The 19,665-nt window shown below is 35.4% G+C and overlaps 1 protein-coding gene across 2 annotated transcripts in view; it reads right to left on the minus strand.

Moving 5' to 3' along the window:
* LOC136831376 (uncharacterized) overlaps positions 1–19,665 on the minus strand; it is a 1,849,518-nt gene that overhangs the window by 1,058,181 nt on the left and 771,672 nt on the right. The window lies entirely within an intron of this gene.

The raw sequence follows: 19,665 nt of genomic DNA on the forward strand, positions 1-19,665 counted from the left end.
TAACCATTTCTGATACGCTACTGGTGCACTCCCTAAAAGACAACTTCTTCCTACGTCCCAACATTGGGTTACGTAGCGATCAATTTAAATGACGTTTTTATGTGATCTGATATCAAGCACCAAAAATATCATCTTATATGGGACTCAAGAAAAGTATCAGTTCTATATTTAACTCGTTTCTGAAACGAAATATTCCGTGTTTTCTGTTACCTCAACAATCTAAACTAAAGCGTGTTATCTCTTATTTATTGTGACTATAGTTGAAACAGCAGTAAACTTCGTCTCCTCGCTAATATATATATATATATATATATATATATATATATATATATATATATATATATATATATATATATATATATATATATATATATATATATATATATATATATATATATATATATATATATATATATATATATATATATATATATGTGTGTGTGTGTGTGTGTGTGTGTATGTGTGTGTGTGTGTGTGTGTATATAAATGGCAACTCTTTCAGTACAATTTATTTGTAAGATAGCAATATATGAGAATAAAAAATAATATATTTTTATATAATGAGACACCTGACTAAAACAGAATAGACAATACTTCCACTGTCTTCCTTATTACCCAATTATGATTTCACTAGTAACACCTCATCTATAACAAACATCTAAATGAACCGTATCTATGTGTCTTAATTTTTATGTTTCGACCAAGTAACGTAGTTTCAAAGCCGATAATATTTTCTTCTAATAACAACTACACATACCCACACATACACATACACACACACTCATATATATACACATAGACACATAAGAATATATATGTATATGTATACGTATACATATATATCTATGTGTATATATACATACATATAGATACATATAGATACACACACACACACACACATATATATATATATATATATATATATATATATATATATATATATATATATATATATATATATATATTATATATATATATATGTATATATATATATATATATATATATATATATATATATATATATATATATATATATATATATATATATATATATATGTATATATGTAGGTAGGTATGTATGTATATATGCATGCATGTATCCTTAACAGCAACAATGACCAACCAACTTCTCGGCTTCACTGCACTGTCTTGGATACGATTACCACCAAAAGTCTACATCCTTGGTGAACCTTTGCTAAGCGGGTTCGAATACTGCCTCGAAGGTGAAATTTTATGCTTTTATTTCTGCTTAAATATAGGCTTGCAGTGGTAAAAATATCCGAAAGAAGTGCCAGGGAGTCGAGAAGATAAGAGGTCACTGAGGCTTTAAGATGCATAGAAATCTGGTAAAAGTGACAAGCAAATTTTACATCTCAGTCTAAGAACCAATAACCTGTAAAACACTACGATATGATGCCGCACGTGACGTCAGCTTTAGTAGCCATAAAGCAATCAATTAATGATGTTGCGAGAGTATAGTAACTTTTAGCATAATGTATTTGAATTCAACAGATATAAGCATGCATAAGCTGTAATACTCTTATATTCGTCTTCACAGAAACGTCTGCCGAACCCTGCCTCGGGAGACGATAGTTTCACTATTTAGTTTCCGTTCATGTATAGATATGTGGTGATAAAAGTGACAAAATACTGTGAATAAGTTGTGTAAATAAGATGTCACTCAGGTTATTGAAAATAGATATATATCTAGTAAAACTAATCAGTATATTCTACACACATATATACATACATACATACATACATACATGTATATATATACACGTGTGTGTATATGTGTGTATATATATATATATCATAAACAAACAATAACTGCTAAGGCACTTGGATGTCATAGTGCGAAGGGTATAGTTAGCTCTATTAAACCTGAATTCGACATATGTTCGTTTTCAGAGCATAGGGTATCAATGCACCCTTCCTGAACCTCTTGTGCAAGTATTCGAATCCTGCCTAGTATAAAATTTATTCCTAGTTCTTCAAAAAAAAAAGCTAGGCACACACGCTGAATCTCTGAAAAGCTCTTTTTCACTCATTTACTTCTAATCCAGAACCACATAAGCTCACTATCACAACATTTTCCCTGCCACAGTTTATGTTACCGTACAATCTTCAGACTAGCATATTCACCCGTTTTCAGAGTCCCCCTAACACTAAAAGTGCCACCCCAGAAGTAATTGATATACTAGCCTTATCATGTTTGTAACCCTAAATTTATGCACCTCCTTAATGCTTTTTTTCCCTAAAATTCCACTATAAATCGTCAGTTATCAAAGTAATATATACATCTATACATATATATATAATATATATATATATATATATATATATATATATATATATATATATATATATATATATATATATATATATTATATATATACATATACAAAAAGCATTCGACGCAAGGATTTGACAATACATCTAATACATGATCAAGTACAAGAGAAAACACCTAAATATGAAAGTATTTACGTAGTGTGAAACCAGTAACTAGGCGAACAGGGTATAAACCTTCCAGGACGTATCTCTCTTAGAAAAGGATTCAATTGAACACCACACTCCTCCTGTAAAGAACATCACACATTTAGGACCTTCGATAAGCAGATATATGGTCACTCAAAAACCTCTCTTCTTGCACTTACACCAAAACTGGCGGTAGCTAAATCGGCAAGTTCTACTGGGAATTCAAAGTTTACAGAATTACAAGCACAAGGTGGCCGCCAATACATATGAAACTTGAGTTTACAACTATAAAACATTCAGACCAAGAGAAATATTTGGGAAGTTTTTATCAAAATTTTATCCATCTATCCAGTTGTCTATTCATTCGACAGTCTTTGGTCGCAACCTTGCATTTATATACACAGAACTGCTACAACATCCCTTTGTTATGTACATCCATTACTTTTCCAGCTTTCTGTGCATTGCATCCTTGTATTATCAGGAGCATTGAAAACTGAAATCTAGTCCCTAACAATGAAAAGACAATTAATATTAAAGGGACAATCTATGGACAACTGAATGCTACGGATTTTGTTCATTTCTGAATAGAATGAAAGCTACTCAGAGCCTAGTTAATAAAAATATCAGCATTTAGGGAGATGTTAAACAAGACCAACCAACATTCATCTATAGCACATAAAGGGACAGTATCGCTCTCTCTCTCTCTCTCTCTCTCTCTCTCTCTCTCTCTCTCTCTCTCTCTCTCTCTCTCAAGCATACATCTATGTAGTATTTGACTGCTGAATATGCATGCCCACCTACACACAAACACACACACACACACATCTTTATGCTAAGATCATCAGTTATACTAGATCCGCTCACAACGAAAGTACAAATTACACAGCATGCCGAGACTAGACTAAATAGGAACATCCCTCTGGTGACCTTCAGAGTCTCACGGCGATCAGATCAGACGTTAACTAAAAACAAGAGAAGGAACCATGAATACAATGACGCAACCAAGACCCTCGAGGAGTAAATAAGACAAAGTCTAGTCGCCGATTACGAATTCAGCAGAGGAACCTCCAAGTATCACAACCCAGACACTGCTCTTAACCTACCGTACCTGCAAACTGCCTACAGAAGGAGTATATACCAGGCCCACTAGGACCCCCCTGGAACCCATACCACAAGACTAACTCCAGGAGAGGGGGTGTAATAATGTGCTGGAGTCACACCTGATCCTCGAATACTTAATTATAGGAGTCGCCGGCATACCTGCATGATCTCACCTGTGTCTGAGGAGGGTATGTGTTATGAGAACAATTACGGCCGCCCCTTCGAGTGCGACGGGAATGCCAAGCAAGTCTAGCGTGTTGGTATTCACTAATTGCCCGCTTCTCCTACAGGGGGTATTTGGGGTAAGGGGTTCCAAGCACTCGTTAAAAGGCAAGAAACGAACTGAAACTAGTAATAGTATTAGGACGATTATTCAGCTACATCTCATATCAACACGAGAGGGCTGTCACACGTCTGCACGCAACACATTATAATTAATAATCCTTAACAGTGAAACAAAAATAGATTGCCTAATTAACGTAAAGATAAGGGACATATAATTCGAGGATACGTGCCAAGAAATAAATTAATTGACTAAAAAGTCATCATTTCTTTATGACAAAAGCTGACAGGAAAACTACAGCCCTGGACTAGCCTTGCCTAAGAAGGAAAGGAGTGGAAAACGAAGAGTGGAGTTTAACCCATGAGAAAACCATAGAGTCGCCGCGTAAAAAAGGGAGGTTATAGGTATCTTCGAAAAGTGAAGCTGGGTAGGAATTTCAGAGCATAGAAGAAACCAAAAAGCACTAACCTTATTGTAGTTGATTTTCTCTCTGCAGATATGGAATACATTAGTATGGACATTAAATGGCAGCTTTAAAAGAGTACCCGGTATGTGCTCTGTTCTCCTGCCCACCAGAAAAGTGTCCCAACTTGGACCCATAAAGAGAGAGAGAGAGAGAGAGAGAGAGAGAGAGAGAGAGAGAGAGAGAGAGAGAGAGAGAGAGAGAGAGAGAGAGAGATGCCACGTTCTGGAAAAAACATCAAGGACCAAGAGAAGAGGTGCGGGCCGGATTTTGATTAAAAGGTTTACCTCTGATTCAAAGAGGCGAATAAGGTAACACTCCTAAACACCAGCAAGTATTTCTAAAAGGATGAGTAAGGTCAAGACAGAAGTTTGTGAAAACGACGAAAGGAACTGACATCAAATTACGGCACACATTTCCCTAACAAAGCAAACCGCTTTGTGCGATCCCTACAAAGTTTGAAGTGATTCCCGCAAAAAGTTGGCAAAAGAGAGAGGTTATATTACATTTTAATCAAGAAGTTATGTTTTGAATGTACCTATTTAAATGTGCTCACAGAATAAAAGCTGATAATAAAGAAAGAGCTATTAGGGATAAAACACAAACAACAAAAGATAAAAAAGTTATGGATGGAAAAGGATGGGAGAGTAGAAAAAAAACCAAGGTAGCCACCTTTTTCATGGAGTTTGCAAAATATTCAATACTATAAAGACCGAGAAATTTCAAATATGGATATAAAACTAACGCAAACAATTTAACGAATACATTAAAACCATCACGTATGAAGAGGGTACGCAAGGATCACATCGGCAAACAGGAGCAATATGGAACTTATTTAGGGGAAAAAGTGACTTAGCAATTAGCATGACTAACCATATAAACAATTACATTTTACCTCTACAAATCTGCCTGTAGAGGGCATTAGTTGCTGTGTGACCGGTGTGGTACACTGCAGACGGCACTAAAGGTTCTTTGCAGCGTCCCTTTTTAGGGCCCAGGTGCACGGCTTTCTGACTTTTATTTCTCATTTAAATATATCGGTCCTTTCCTTCTAATCCATCTAATTTCTCACTTAACCTCACTCCTATTTTCACCTGTTATTTAAGATCAAATTCTTCGAGCCAACCCTGCAATTCTAAAGGTTTGGCTACTTATATTGCTAACAATAAGAAGAGCATTCGGAAACCTCAGACCTCAAATTCTGGGCAATTCACTACCCTTTCCCTGCAAAAGTCCCCATGGTTCCAAATCCCAAAAGGTTCATTTCTGTTCTTCCCAAAATCCTATCACTAGCTGCCAGTCACGAAGCCCACCTAGTAACATCTTCATAGAACGCCACACATCTCAAAACATAGCGGACACAAAATACAATCTCGTCGGAGGTAGGAGGAGTAATTATAGAAGTAATAATAATAATAATAATAATAATAATAATAATAATAATAATAATAATAATAATAATAATAATAATAATAATAATAATTATTATTATTATTATTATTATTATTATTATTATTAATGTGATCAAAGTAATCATGTTTTAAAAATCCCGAACATTGGAATTTACTTGCTTCTATGTGAATTCTCCTTAGTATCCGTGTAACAAGGAATGAGCCTATACGTCAGTAAGAAAACGTCCATAGCTACATACACATATACGTGCTGTGCAAGGCACATGAATAAATAAGTACCAACAATTATTAAGGCATGTACATTTATCCAGAAAATTTTCTTCCATCACCTTACGATTTCATCATTAGTACACGGATCAAATGAATTTCAAACAAAATCACCAAAACGTTTGTTAATTTCAACGCACAGTGTGTGTTTATATATATATATATATATATATATATATATATATATATATATATATATATATATATATATATATATATATATATATATATATAAAGACAAAATCCAAGATGGAAAGAGAAATTAATGGAGCGCTGCAAGGCCTTTCGACTTATAGTCCTTTACTTAGCAGTCTGCTAAGTGAAGGTTTTTAAGTCGAAAAGGCTTCGCAGCACTCCAGTGTTTCTCTTTCCTTCGTGGATTTTGTCTTTATTTACATCTTCACGTTCCATATTTTCGTAATTCATTTATATATATATATATATATATATATATATATATATATATATATATATATATATATATACATACATATAGTATATATATGTAAATATATATAATATATGATAAACTTAGTCATTATCATTTACGCTGAACGTAAGAAACCTACTTCCCAAGGTATTTCTATTCCCAGGATGCAATTCAACGCACCAAGATGTCAGGAGGAGGTGTTAAAACGGAATATCAACCAACGAGACCACGACATTTGACAGGGGCAGCATCATCTCCGGACAACTGGTGAATTCAAGAGCACCTTGCAGTTACAGTATGTCAGATAACTATTATAGTGACAATGCAGTTTGCTACTAAAACAGGTAAACACATCAAAATACTTGATTCTATTTAACTTGCACTCTTAGAAGTTAATGCGATGTGATCATTTATATTTTTTCTCTAAACGTAAAACTGCACTTTGGTATATGGTATATTTCTAAAAAAAAAAAAAAGTGTTATTATAATTCAATCTTTTCCAATATAAATAAAACTTCAATTAATATCTGTGTGTTTATATATCCTGGTAAAGTATTCACCAATGAGGAACTTTAGTTTTCCATAGACACATTCCGCTTTTTCACCCATGTCTCACGAGCCCATTCAGGTACACCTATTAAACACTTAAAACTGAACTAAGTGTCATTATAAACGCTAAAATGCATTGGCCAAACTTATGGAAAGACGATGACCAGATATTATGTTAAGATAGACATCAACGTAGGTTTCACATTGTTGACAAAGAGAATAAAATATTTTCTTACCGTCGTTTTATTTCCCAGACATTCCTTCATATATATATATATATATATATATATATATATATATATATATATATATATATATATATATATATATATATATATATATATATATATATATATATATATATATATATATATATATATATATATATATATATATATATATATATGAAGGAATGCCTTGGAAATAAAACGACGTTAAGAAAACATTTTATTCCCTTTGTCAACAATGTGAAACCTACGTTGATGTCATATATATATATATATTACACATACATATATAAATATTATTATCATTATTATTATATTACTAACAAGAACATGTATTATGGGAAACAAACCGGAAGGGCTTTTATGTGAATAAACAAACTGCCTTTATATGAATATGTAATAAAATTCTTAACAATATATACCGGTGTGTATGTAATATCTATCTATCGATCTATATATATACAGTATATGTATATATATATATAGTATATATATACTCAGTATATATATACACAGTATATATATATATATATATATATATATATATATATATATATATATATATATATATATATATATATATATAAATTACATACATAACGTTATCTAATGTTAACATCTGTATTCTTCTTACATTTTCATATAAAGGCATTCTATACTTTGGCAGTTTGTTTATTATACTGTAGCCTTTCGGTCTGTTGCCTATAATGCATGTTCTTGTTAATGATATAATTATGATAATTATCATAATAAAAGACAAACAAACTATACCTTCATGAAAACAGGATTGAAATGATGAAAAAGAAATAAAAACTGAAGCCATGAAAAGCGGTCATTTTTGCTAATCCAAGAAACTCTCCAGAGGTGAAATAAATCAGGTACAGCAATTAGGGACACGGGATCAGCATCAAAATCGGGCAGAAGTCAAGAGTGGTGAAGCAGGAACAAATTTAAGAAAAACCACGAGAGAAGGATTACATTCTTATCACATGCAGACATCTATCCTACAATAAAGGCAAACAGAAAAGATAACTGGATTATGAAAATTGTGAATTATTTACAAAATAACAACAGGTTCTCGTAATTATTAAAAACCCAGTTACATTCTAAAGTTGAACGAAACACTTCATTCTAACAGCCAAAGGTCCAGTATTCGATATCTATCGAGCCGAAATATTGTACATCACTGCCGTTAAAGCTCACTGTTTATGTTGCTTTGTCAACACATTTATATGTCAAATAAACTACTCGCCTTTCAAACATTCAATATATTTACATGGAAAATAAACCATTTTATTATTTAAGTAGTCAGACAGCCGTAGTGGGTTGCAACCAGGGAGGAGAAAGGTATGGGCATACTAACCTCCCAACCAAGCTCTTGGCTAAACCCGAATTCTTACGTATCTACACACACACACACACACACACTTATATATATATATATATATATATATATATATATATATATATATATATATATGTATATATATATATATATATATATATATATATATATATATATATATATATATATATATATATATATATATATATATATATATAATATATGCATATAACATCAAAAAGATTAGCACAGGTGTATAAAGATGGAGATAATAGAGGAAATTAGGTTGGTGGAAAGCAAGGACATTTTGGAAATAATGTAAAGGATATAGAGAGGACGATCTAGAAAGCCCTGAAAAGGGAAGTGTAAAAGAGATATAGCAAAGGTATAGCAAAGAAGAGAAAGCGAGTGCAGCATCAACATGAAAAGGAGGAGGTTTGATGCACTGCTGATTAACCTTTAGTGTAAGTGTAGGATAAATGGATGACTTGGAAATTTCTATACAAGGATTCACTCATGGTTCACAAATTGAAATTATGAATGTAACAGTGATCGTTGTCTTGCTGTTCCTCGTGATTCATCCCCTGTTAGCTAACGGGAGGAAACTTTATATACATAATATTATGTGTGTGTATATATATATATATATATATATATATATATATATATATATATATATATATATATATATATATATATATATATATATATATATATATATATATATATTGTGGTGTGTGCAAAATAAATTCTGTTACCATACGATTACCAACGCATTCAAATTTGCCCAGTGAAACATTTCAATCGACTGGAGGTTTATGTTACAATAATATTTCCTTCCCTTCGATGAAATGCCTATGGAAAAATATTTTACCTTCAAAACGAACACAGATGATGATGATGTGAGGTGAAATGAAAAGTTGGATCTTGAAAGACGGATCTCAATACTTGGGGATGAAACGTGTGCAAAATGCTAAGTAACCAATTCTGATAGTATATCTGTATTATTATTGTTATTTTCATAGTTATATTTTATGGAACAAACCAAAAAAGGCCATCATCATTTTGAGGAAGCTTCCATGACATTGAAAGCCCATTTATGAGAAAAAGAAAATTCCTATTAACCTCCTTTGCTCTAGTAAAGTACCTCGTGAATGAAAGACAAAGGGAGAGAAAAGATTCATGCAATTTTGCGGTAGAGCAGGTATGCGATAAAATGTCGTATGTAGATTGTTCTTTAAAATTGTAACTAAGCAAAATAACTTCGCTCTTGAGAAAAATACCCGACTCGTTCAAAACATATATGCAATTACATCTATGCTGATAATTAAACTTCGTGAAAAAAATAGAAACAAAAAAGAACTATAGTCCTCTTACAAATGCTGTCCTAGAGCTTCCTACCACAAAACTGTCCTGAGTAAGAATGGCAGATGAGAACAGGCTAAAATGAAAGAGAATAATTTTTACACTGCATCTGGGAAGACCATCAATAAATGCAAGATAAGGGTTTGGTACATGAAACAAGTGAGACAGGCGCAACAGCAAAAAGGAGAAAAATTGCTGTAATGCTGACAAGAGCAAATCCAGGTATTGTTAGCGTTTTCAAAAAGGGTTTTGGTTGACACCCGTCACATGTCAAAACAAATTGCGAAAATACAGTTTGAGCTTTTAAAAATGACAACTAAACGAGAACAAATTGCTAAAATGATTTTTTGCTATTTTATCTTGAATGAGAATACGGATTATTGGTGTCCAAGTGCTTAAAAACCGAAATCGAGAGGCAGAGATTTCAGCTAATAGACAAGTAATAGAATATGACATGTACAGCGGTCAAAATAAAGAATCGTTCTTAGAACTAATCAATTCTCAAGTTAACATACAGATGTCATAAAGACTACATCTGACGGCTTCTTCAACAATTACACGCCACCATTAATTATAAATGAAAAACCCAGGTAAAAGCACTAGTTCCTGGTAGATGGAATTTTCAAATGACACCTGCTACACGCTATTAATATAAAATATGAAATAACATATATCCTTTGATGTCGGAGGTCAGTGTCGACCCGTACTGCATGCTGCGAAACCACAAGACAGAAACTTTCCCAGAAACAATTCCAGCCATAATTTCGTGCAAGGACCTTTTTTGACCCGTCCCAGAATTCTTTCCCGAAGTTCACCGAAACGATTCAAGTACATGTTGGTAAGCGGTACCACCTTCACCGTTCACTCTGCAGCTAAAATAAAACTAATAAATATTGAACAAATATAAAAAACTCGTTACATAAAAACCAATTTCTTTTTTTTACCGCGTCTACCAGCCAATAGTAGCACATAATCGTTTGCATTGGATTTCCACAACAATGCACCTCATAAACAACTGAATCATGCATGCTGTATCCATGACTGGTGGACTTTGAACACCGAATATCCTAGTTCGAGTCTCTCGGAAAAAATGCTGAGGCTTGGGAAGTTACTCTTCCTGTGGAGAGGTGCACAAAAAGGAGACCTATCCTAGTGAAACTTGCAACAAGACTTGAGTGATCTAATACAAGCGGTAAAGGATACCTTAATGGCCAGAGAGCCAGTAAACAAAGGGTATCATCATTACAATTATCATTATTGTGATTTATCACAAAACCCAGTACAAAACTTAACGGCCGACGATCGAGTGTGACAGTGCATGAGTATCACCTCCACCAACACAATCACCTCCACGGTTGACTCCCACCCACCCCCAACCACTTCCCTATACTCTACCTCTCCAACCAACATATTTCAAGGACGTTCTTATTGCAGCTCCATGAGTCACACATCCCATGTCTGCTAGGCTGTCTACCTGTTTCTCGCTCTCTCTCTCTCTCTCTCTCTCTCTCTCTCTCTCTCTCTCTGCCCAAAAGGCTTTTTTACCTTAGCCAATCCTACTACTAAAAACGTAACTGTCTTCTTTACAAGATCCTCTCTCTCTCTCTCTCTCTCTCACTCGATCGATCGATCGATCGAGTAGCCTACGGCCTTTGTCCTCTTCAGCCTTTTGTCAATTCTCGTCTGTTAGAATTATAGTCTACTTACTGCCATTCCCATTCCTTCTCTCTCTCTCTCTCTCTCTCTCTCTCTCTCTCTCTCTCTCTCTGTGTGTGTGTGTGTTGAAAAAGAAAGCTATTCTAAAATTATGCAACACGTTTTCCACCATTTAGTAACGCTAGAAGCGAGGACCCATAACATCCTTTGTCTAATCACTTCGAAGCATATTCAGACCAATTCACGTGAACCTTAAAAATACAGTTACAAGTAAAAATAAGTGCGATGACAGGCATTCTTCTTTCTCTTTTACTGGGGCCTTTTTTCATCTTTCCAACACACAGTTATATGGTTCCTTCTTAAAAAATACATTTCTTACTATTTACAATGAAGTATATTCGCCTAACAGGGAATTCATATTCACTATACTTTCTGATAGTAATATATATAATCATCTACGTTAAGATATGAACATAGAATTTATGGGGAGCTCCTTCAAATATAAACGCAGTAACTTAAAAACAGAAAAAGACACGACTATAAACGTTCTTTCCATGTGTACATTTCTCAATCACACTATGATTGGCTTCTGCACAGTCACATACAGATGATAAAATTCCATTGTTTTTGTAGGTGGAATGACGGTTTGTTTTTTCGTGGCTGCTGTCTGACGAAGAACTTAATCGAAGTCCAAAAGCAACGAACAAACTTACATTGGGATTTCATATAGCCTCTGCATTGCCTTTAACATCTTAAAACGGCCCGCTGTTGATGTGAGTGCACTGTACTGCTAAGGTTTGTTATAAGTTTCCGTTACGTTTGGAATTCTACGATCAAACTCATTCTTTCATCAGAGCTTCGTACCGGTAGTATAGGACACTCAAATTTCAATACGGTCTCCCAAGCATAAAATACCATTTGCTATTACTTTCAGCTTCTTCAAAATTAGCATAGCCAATTTCGATTAAAATAAAGGCATGTTGTATTAACATGGTATGAATAGCATGAAAAGGCTGCCTTCATGAAAATTATTCTACTATAAGCACACTAACAAAGTGCAAGGCCTAATCGTAATTTTGTTTTCTGAAAACCATTAAGATATCAACGAAAATTCCATGAAAAGTAACAATGACTAGGATGCAGTGCAGAAGAAATAAATGGTGAAGACAGAAAACAAAGGAGGGAGATAGCAGGATAGTCTTTCTAGGAGTGATGTAAAAGTGAAAGCACAGGGCTTCCATTGCAGGAAGAATGAGTAAAGGTCTCTGGCGTGACGGTAAGATGCGCACTGATATTGGAATTAGTCTTGTGGGTGGAACTGAGAGAAACTGGAGAGAAATCAGTCACTGTAGGTGGCCATGATTCCAGGGCAGGCACAAGAAGAATTTGAAAATATATCAGGAAGACTAAGTGTTTGTGTAACTGGATTAAGAAGTGGGGTGGGAAGGGGGGGTCTAAATGCAAAAGTAGGTACGAGGTGGGGGTGGGTATCTGCAGTGCATGAGATGTAAGGATGGAGAGGTGTGTTCTTAACTAGCCATAGCCGTTGTGAATACTGGGTCCCATATATATGGATAATGCGTACAGGTATTCTTAAGAGACATGAAATCTATAAAAAAAATTTATTACACATTGTCTCAATACAGAGCTGCAGGAAGGTTGAATTAATGAGTGAAATGATAAGGGGAGGAGTTGTAGGTATGTTAATCATTAAATAGTCGCAGCAAAATTGGGAAAAGATGGTTTTAGCGAGGTATGCTGTTCACGATACGATCACTAGCATTACCAAGGTAATGGTGTAGATGAAAAATTGGCCATGAAAAAGGCAAACAAAAGACGGCGCTAATGAGGGGTTTAAATGTGAGTTATTGGGCAGCAAAGAGTTGTTTCGGGATTAAATGCACAGGAGAATGGAATAAAAATGGAAAACAAGAAATGATGGGAAGATGATATGATGATATCGTTGAAGGTAAAAGATACTATTTGAATTACAGCTGCAAAGGAAAAAAATAAAATGACGTCGAAGAATGCTAGAGCTAAGGTTGACTGACTGAATTCTGTAACTGGCGACGCAACGAATGCGGCTATGAACACCACTGAGGTTAAAGAGAAAGTGAAACAAAAAAGGTGGGAGCGAAATTCGTGTCAAAAACAATCTGAGCAAGAGTTTTGAGGAAGAAAAACGCCGTTCTGGGGAGAAACAAAGCAGAGAAATGTTCTTACGTTAATAGATCTTAAAATATAAAAGAAATGGGGATGGCTGTCAAAACAGGATGCAGTCCTGTGCCAATGGGGTCGATGACCTTGCCTTGGAAAGCAACGTATGTAATACGGAACCAAGGTCTTCTGCCGATGAAATAAGTAATTTGACAGCTCATTGTCAGCAGGCGATAGAAAGCGAAACTAAAAGGTAAAATTTTGGTGGGGGGGGGAGAGTTTTTGGAAATGACAATTAACATGTCAAAAGTGCTTGGAAATGCAGTAAACAATATGGAAAATAGAATAGTTGGGAGGTTGATCGAATTACTTGTTAACTTTCGCATTGTGAGGAAGAGTTCAACTCAGTTGCTGACTATGGTATGCACGGTAATTGTTCCTGATGCTAAGAAGAGTCCATATGAATGGAACAGAACAACAATCGTTCCTTTATACATGGAAAAAGGTTGCATATCTATACATCTGGAAATGCGTATGATACTATTCTGAGTTACAGTGAGGAGAGCTTAAAAGGGGAAGATAACATTCTGGTCTTAAGAAAGAAATGGGTGTCCTTATCAACTATAAAAGTAGCTTATGCATGACAGATATCATGCATTTGACACCAGTGATTGAAATACGAAGCAAAAGTAGTTTTTAATTGCGTTTACAAGGTTTTCAATGAAAATGCAGCTTGTGTAATAATATTTAGACAAAAAGAGCGTTCATTTTAGCATAAAATTCCTACTTAGGTTTCTGTCTGTGCCGAAACCGATATATATATATATATATATATATATATATATATATATATATATATATATATATATATATATATATATATATATATATATATATATCTGGCAGTTCAGTGAATAAATGGAGCTGTGAATGGAAGGTGGATTTTCTGATATTTGTCAATTGTAGAGGGTTGATTGGTACCCATGTTAAGCAGTTAAGACTGCTGAAAGAACCTGAGTTTCTAATAAAAGGAAATAATTAATTCTTTAAGACAGTATAATTATAGAAGTCATAAAGATAAAAGGAATTTGGAAGGTAAAAGGATAGAAGCTGTTGACCACAATAAGTATTCCTGCGCTTTCACTTCTATAAATCTCGAATCTTTTCGTGCCTACAGTCTCAAAGTTCTCATCCTAGTTGGTTTCGCCCTCCATCTCCTGGGGTACCACAGAAGCCAAGGTGGCACTATTGCATACTATTCTTCAAGGAATGGTGGCAGCGGACAAGTCCAAGCTATTTCCTATTTCCAATTCCTCATTATCGCATCTACATAAATAAAACTTCTAAAATTTCCCTAACGGCATAATTTCTCACGTTATTCTGCCATTTGACTTCTAATATTCTTCTTACAACTTTATTCCCAAAATGAATCACTGTCATACCATGATTCACAGATCGTAATAGACTAACGCATAATCATACTTTCGAATGCAGTGCTAGTCTATTCAATTTGCGAATCAAAATTTTACGGACACGAAGTAGGTGATCCACGGAAAGCAGTAGGAGTCCACAGTCAGCACTGGAAAAGATGTCTAGTTAGGAAGATGAAGCTCAAAGCTATCGAAAATTTCTTCGTCAACTTTTCATTGTATTCATGAAGTGGGGTTGCTGAAAGTAAACGAAATTAATTTTCTTCACTATGCCTGTGAATTAATACATAAAAGGAAATGTAGACAAACAAAAATTTAGTAAAAGCTTAGCATAGGTGGAAAATACCTATAATGAAAAGTATATTAAAGTGATTTGAACATACAGAGAGAATGAGAGAGGATAGGTAGGTTAGAAAGCATAAATTGAAGTAAACCATAATAGCAGTGAACTTCCAAAAGGCGCCAGTTAAAGCAATGTATGTGTGGCTGAGTATATGTAAAGGGGTTACAAGACGCTGATTAGGGGACATGGTAGGAGTATATCTGCTGTGGAGTTCTTCACTGTTAATTCAAGTTACCATGTGAATGTTACAGTGACTATTGTCCAGTTTTTCTCTGCAGTCATCTCTTTTAAGGAAGATAGTTTACTGCTGAATAACAATAAGACTAGAGGAAAGGTACTAGTCGTCTAAATGTCATCATTATAATTAACGAGATATAAATATTAATTTAATCTCTGCATAATTCTTACAACTTAAGAACACTTCAAATGGCTGAATCCAAACTAAGAAAACGAATGACATCCAAAGCTACATTAATAAAGGAACTTAGTGATGAAAAGTATCATCAAATGGCTCCAACGGTTTTCCTAGTTTTTTGCAAAATGCAATGGTGTTACACCCAAAATTCCAGAATGAATATGTACTCAACCAAATGCATGCACAAGACTAGGTAGTGCATATTTTACTAGCAACAAGCAAGTACGAAAGGGGGGGAGGGGGGCGGGCGGGTGAAGATACCTCCTACTCTTCTTCTTTGTATTTTCCCCTCACTCTTAAATGTCGGTCCCTTTAAGGCGTCGTCTGCAAAAGCTCCTATTGGCTCCCCAGCCCAAGTTGCCTTACATCGCCCTCCACTCCCACCCCTCAAACTAACCCACAGCTTGTCTGCGACTTCCTTCCTCTCACCATTTCCTCCCATGCTATTTTGGCTAGCACTGAAAACCAAAGACATCAAGAGCAATAAAAACCGCAGCAGTCTACACAAAGTATATGAATGATAAATGTCTTAGATTAGAAGAATTAATGATAATGGTTTTCAGTGATTTGGAAAGTGAATAGCAAGTCAATGTAGTCGCTCAATAATTCTAGAGAAACTAGCAAGACACTTCAGGGCCTGAACTATCAAGCCGAATATTCAAATAGAGAGTAAGTGATAAAACGAATTTCAGAGAGGATGGTTCCTCTGCAGTGTGGAAACTGTTCCCTTTGTGTCGCCATCATATAAATAACGAAAGCTGAAGTTCTCTTGGGCTAAGACACCTTGGTGTCAAATGGAAAATACTTAAAAATGCCTTGTAGACCTTTCTACAAGGCGAGGACTATAGGTAGGAAGAAGGGTGTTAACTGTCCCCTGGAAACTGAAATCCTTAAATGATGCGTGACTGCTCGAACTTCGTTGAAAATAATCATGGGAGAGGGCATTTTGTCTCTGAATGCTGGGAGGGATAAGTATAGCACTCATTAACTTATGGTTCCTGGGTTGACAGTTTCTTTTCATTCACTGTTACCTTTAGATATGGCGAAGAAGCTAACCTTCCCACATCTTGATGCGATATTTAATTATGATTTGGTTCTTACCATTTCATACATGTTATGGTGTTTATAATGTCTGCTATGGCTACATATACATGGTTATACGGTTCTAAGTGAAGCATCCTCTGAACTAAATATATGAGCTTTGCTGCTGTGACGCAGTTATACTGATAGGTTAACCACTCTTTGTTCTCTACTTTGCTTTAGCACTTCTCCACCACTGACAGAACCATATGGAATGATTCCATGAGAGAGACATTACCGATCTTTTTGGAAAATTGCTTCCTTCGCATTCAGCCCATCTCTTTCGTAGTGCTTTTCCGAATCTGGGCTTGACAAAGACACTGGGTTTTCGGCCTCACTGGTCCTGCGTAAAACAAATTGTCAGTCAGATTTCCGAAAGTCAAAATGTACGGAGATGGCTTCAGTGACACGAACGACAAACCACACCAAGGACGTAAGAATGCCAGTGCCCTTACCGTGTCAAATCATGCCATAACTACCGATGTGGCTCTCACTGTAAGTACCGACGCTACCAATGCATTCTGATATATTACGTGACGCTATTCACATGATACGCACCAAAGCACCATCATTATCAAAAGGTGTATAAAGACTATCACCATCACTGTGCGCCTAAGTTCACGTCAGATTGCTGCCTGGAATTTCATGCAACTGGAATGCTGCTTGGAATTTCATGCAACTGAAGCGAAAGTATCTTCCTCCTAAGACACCAGCGCATGAGTCAATGGCAGCCCTTTGTCGCCATGAGAGGGGAGTGGGGAAGGGGGAAGGGGTTGCGGGGGTGGAGGTGGGGTGAGCAACATGGGTGAGGGAAAGAGGTAAGCTTGCACCAAGCAACCAATTCCAGGAGGGGAATGAACACTGGACATGCAGAGTCGCTTGCTTCTTATGTATTAGTGCTCTTTAAATTTCTTGTGTACTTTCAGATATTTCAGCAACTAGTTTCAGTTTATTCTGTGTATCATAAATTCCCTCTTTTTTCGGACACTTATTGCCCCCTCTAACGCAAATCATGCGGGACATTACGATCAATAGAGAAACTCAATAAATATTTCAATATGCTCTAACTCCTCAGTTGAGACGTTAGAACCATTAATTACTGAGGGCCCAAACATTGTTTCAGGGTTCATTATTATTATTATTATTATTATTATTATTATTATTATTATTATTATTATTATTATTATTATTATTAATGTACCTATAATATAAAAGATGACACTAATATTACTAGAGGGTCAAGCAAGTGCCAACCATAGGGACTGTACATAACGCCCAGTATCTTGAAGCAAAGATCTCCACTCTTCATGCAGTGCTTAAAAGGGGCCAGTGATAAGGTAAGAAGGGCTTCAGGGGCCAGTGGTGGGAAGAGCTTCCGCGGACTGCTTTCAGAAACACGATTCAACCTATTATAATAAGTGATGTTTCCTTTCCACATTCTGTGACATGCTGTAGACTTTCATAACTTTAAAAACATTTTTTAGAAGTTATACTTACATGATTAATAAAAATAAGTTAAACCTCCCTTTCAATTTATTTTTAAATATTTAGAGACCAGTAAAAGTTTGCCTTCACAGTATAAGGGAAATCATCCTTCTCTGTTCCGTGCCTCACCTACAGACAGGTCTTTTATTGTCTTTATCTTTGGAGATAGGAGTCCACTCTAATGGGTACCTTAAAAAAAGACATCAGAGCTAACAGTGTATGACATGCGCATATAGTTTCCAGGGTTTGCCTCCGAAAAAATATTCAATATCAGTCATTTTTCAAAAGCTACCCTCGAAAAATATGTCATCCAGTAGGTTAACACAAAAGTCAACAGCTTAGAGCATCCAACACGTTGTCTGTAAGACATATCCACCAGGAATATTCGTCATAGCATTACAGCTATTTCTTTTGGCAATTAGGCATCTTTCAGGTGATTTTCCGAAATTCAATTTTCGCCTACCCGTCATCCAAATAATAAGCCTGTCGAAAAATCATCCTCAGTCACCTTTTAACAACAATTATCTCCGGAGATTCACAACTCTGACTCGCACCATCACTGACCAAACGCAACATAATTATAATTTAACAGCAGTTCGACTTGCAAAAAATCGTCCTAAAATTAATACAACTTCGTACCAAAATTAATACAACTAACTAGATTACACCGTAGTTACCGCGTTATGCAGCTGATCAATAACGATAAAATCACTCTCTCACCTCACTTGAATACAGTTTCATCAGACAAGTAAGTAACATTCGAAAACCCTCCTGGATTCTCCAGCACGGAATCTCTGATAAGGATAGACAGAAACCTAACGAAACAGTCATAGCCTAACGAAACAGTCATACAAATCAAATTTGACGAATTCTAGGAATTCAGTCCGAAACATCACATCAGGGATTCTCCCTTCCCTAGCCTAGCAAGCGTCATTAACCAATGGATTCGCAATGCGGAGTGATTACCAGAAACTTATTCTAGCACCTGTAACACCCCAAATCTCATTAATTTCTCCGGATGCAACACGAAAACAAACTATTAAACCTGAGATTCAACTTCAGGTGTGTCACACGAGCAGTTTTTTCCCAAAATTCGTCTTGTGCTGTCTAGAATTAAAAGCTGTTCATTTAACTTCGGAGCCAAATCGTTCGTTACTACAACTGAGCACTATCTAT

This window comes from Macrobrachium rosenbergii, chromosome 48 (assembly GCF_040412425.1).
Source record: "Macrobrachium rosenbergii isolate ZJJX-2024 chromosome 48, ASM4041242v1, whole genome shotgun sequence".
Classification (NCBI taxonomy): domain Eukaryota; kingdom Metazoa; phylum Arthropoda; class Malacostraca; order Decapoda; family Palaemonidae; genus Macrobrachium; species Macrobrachium rosenbergii.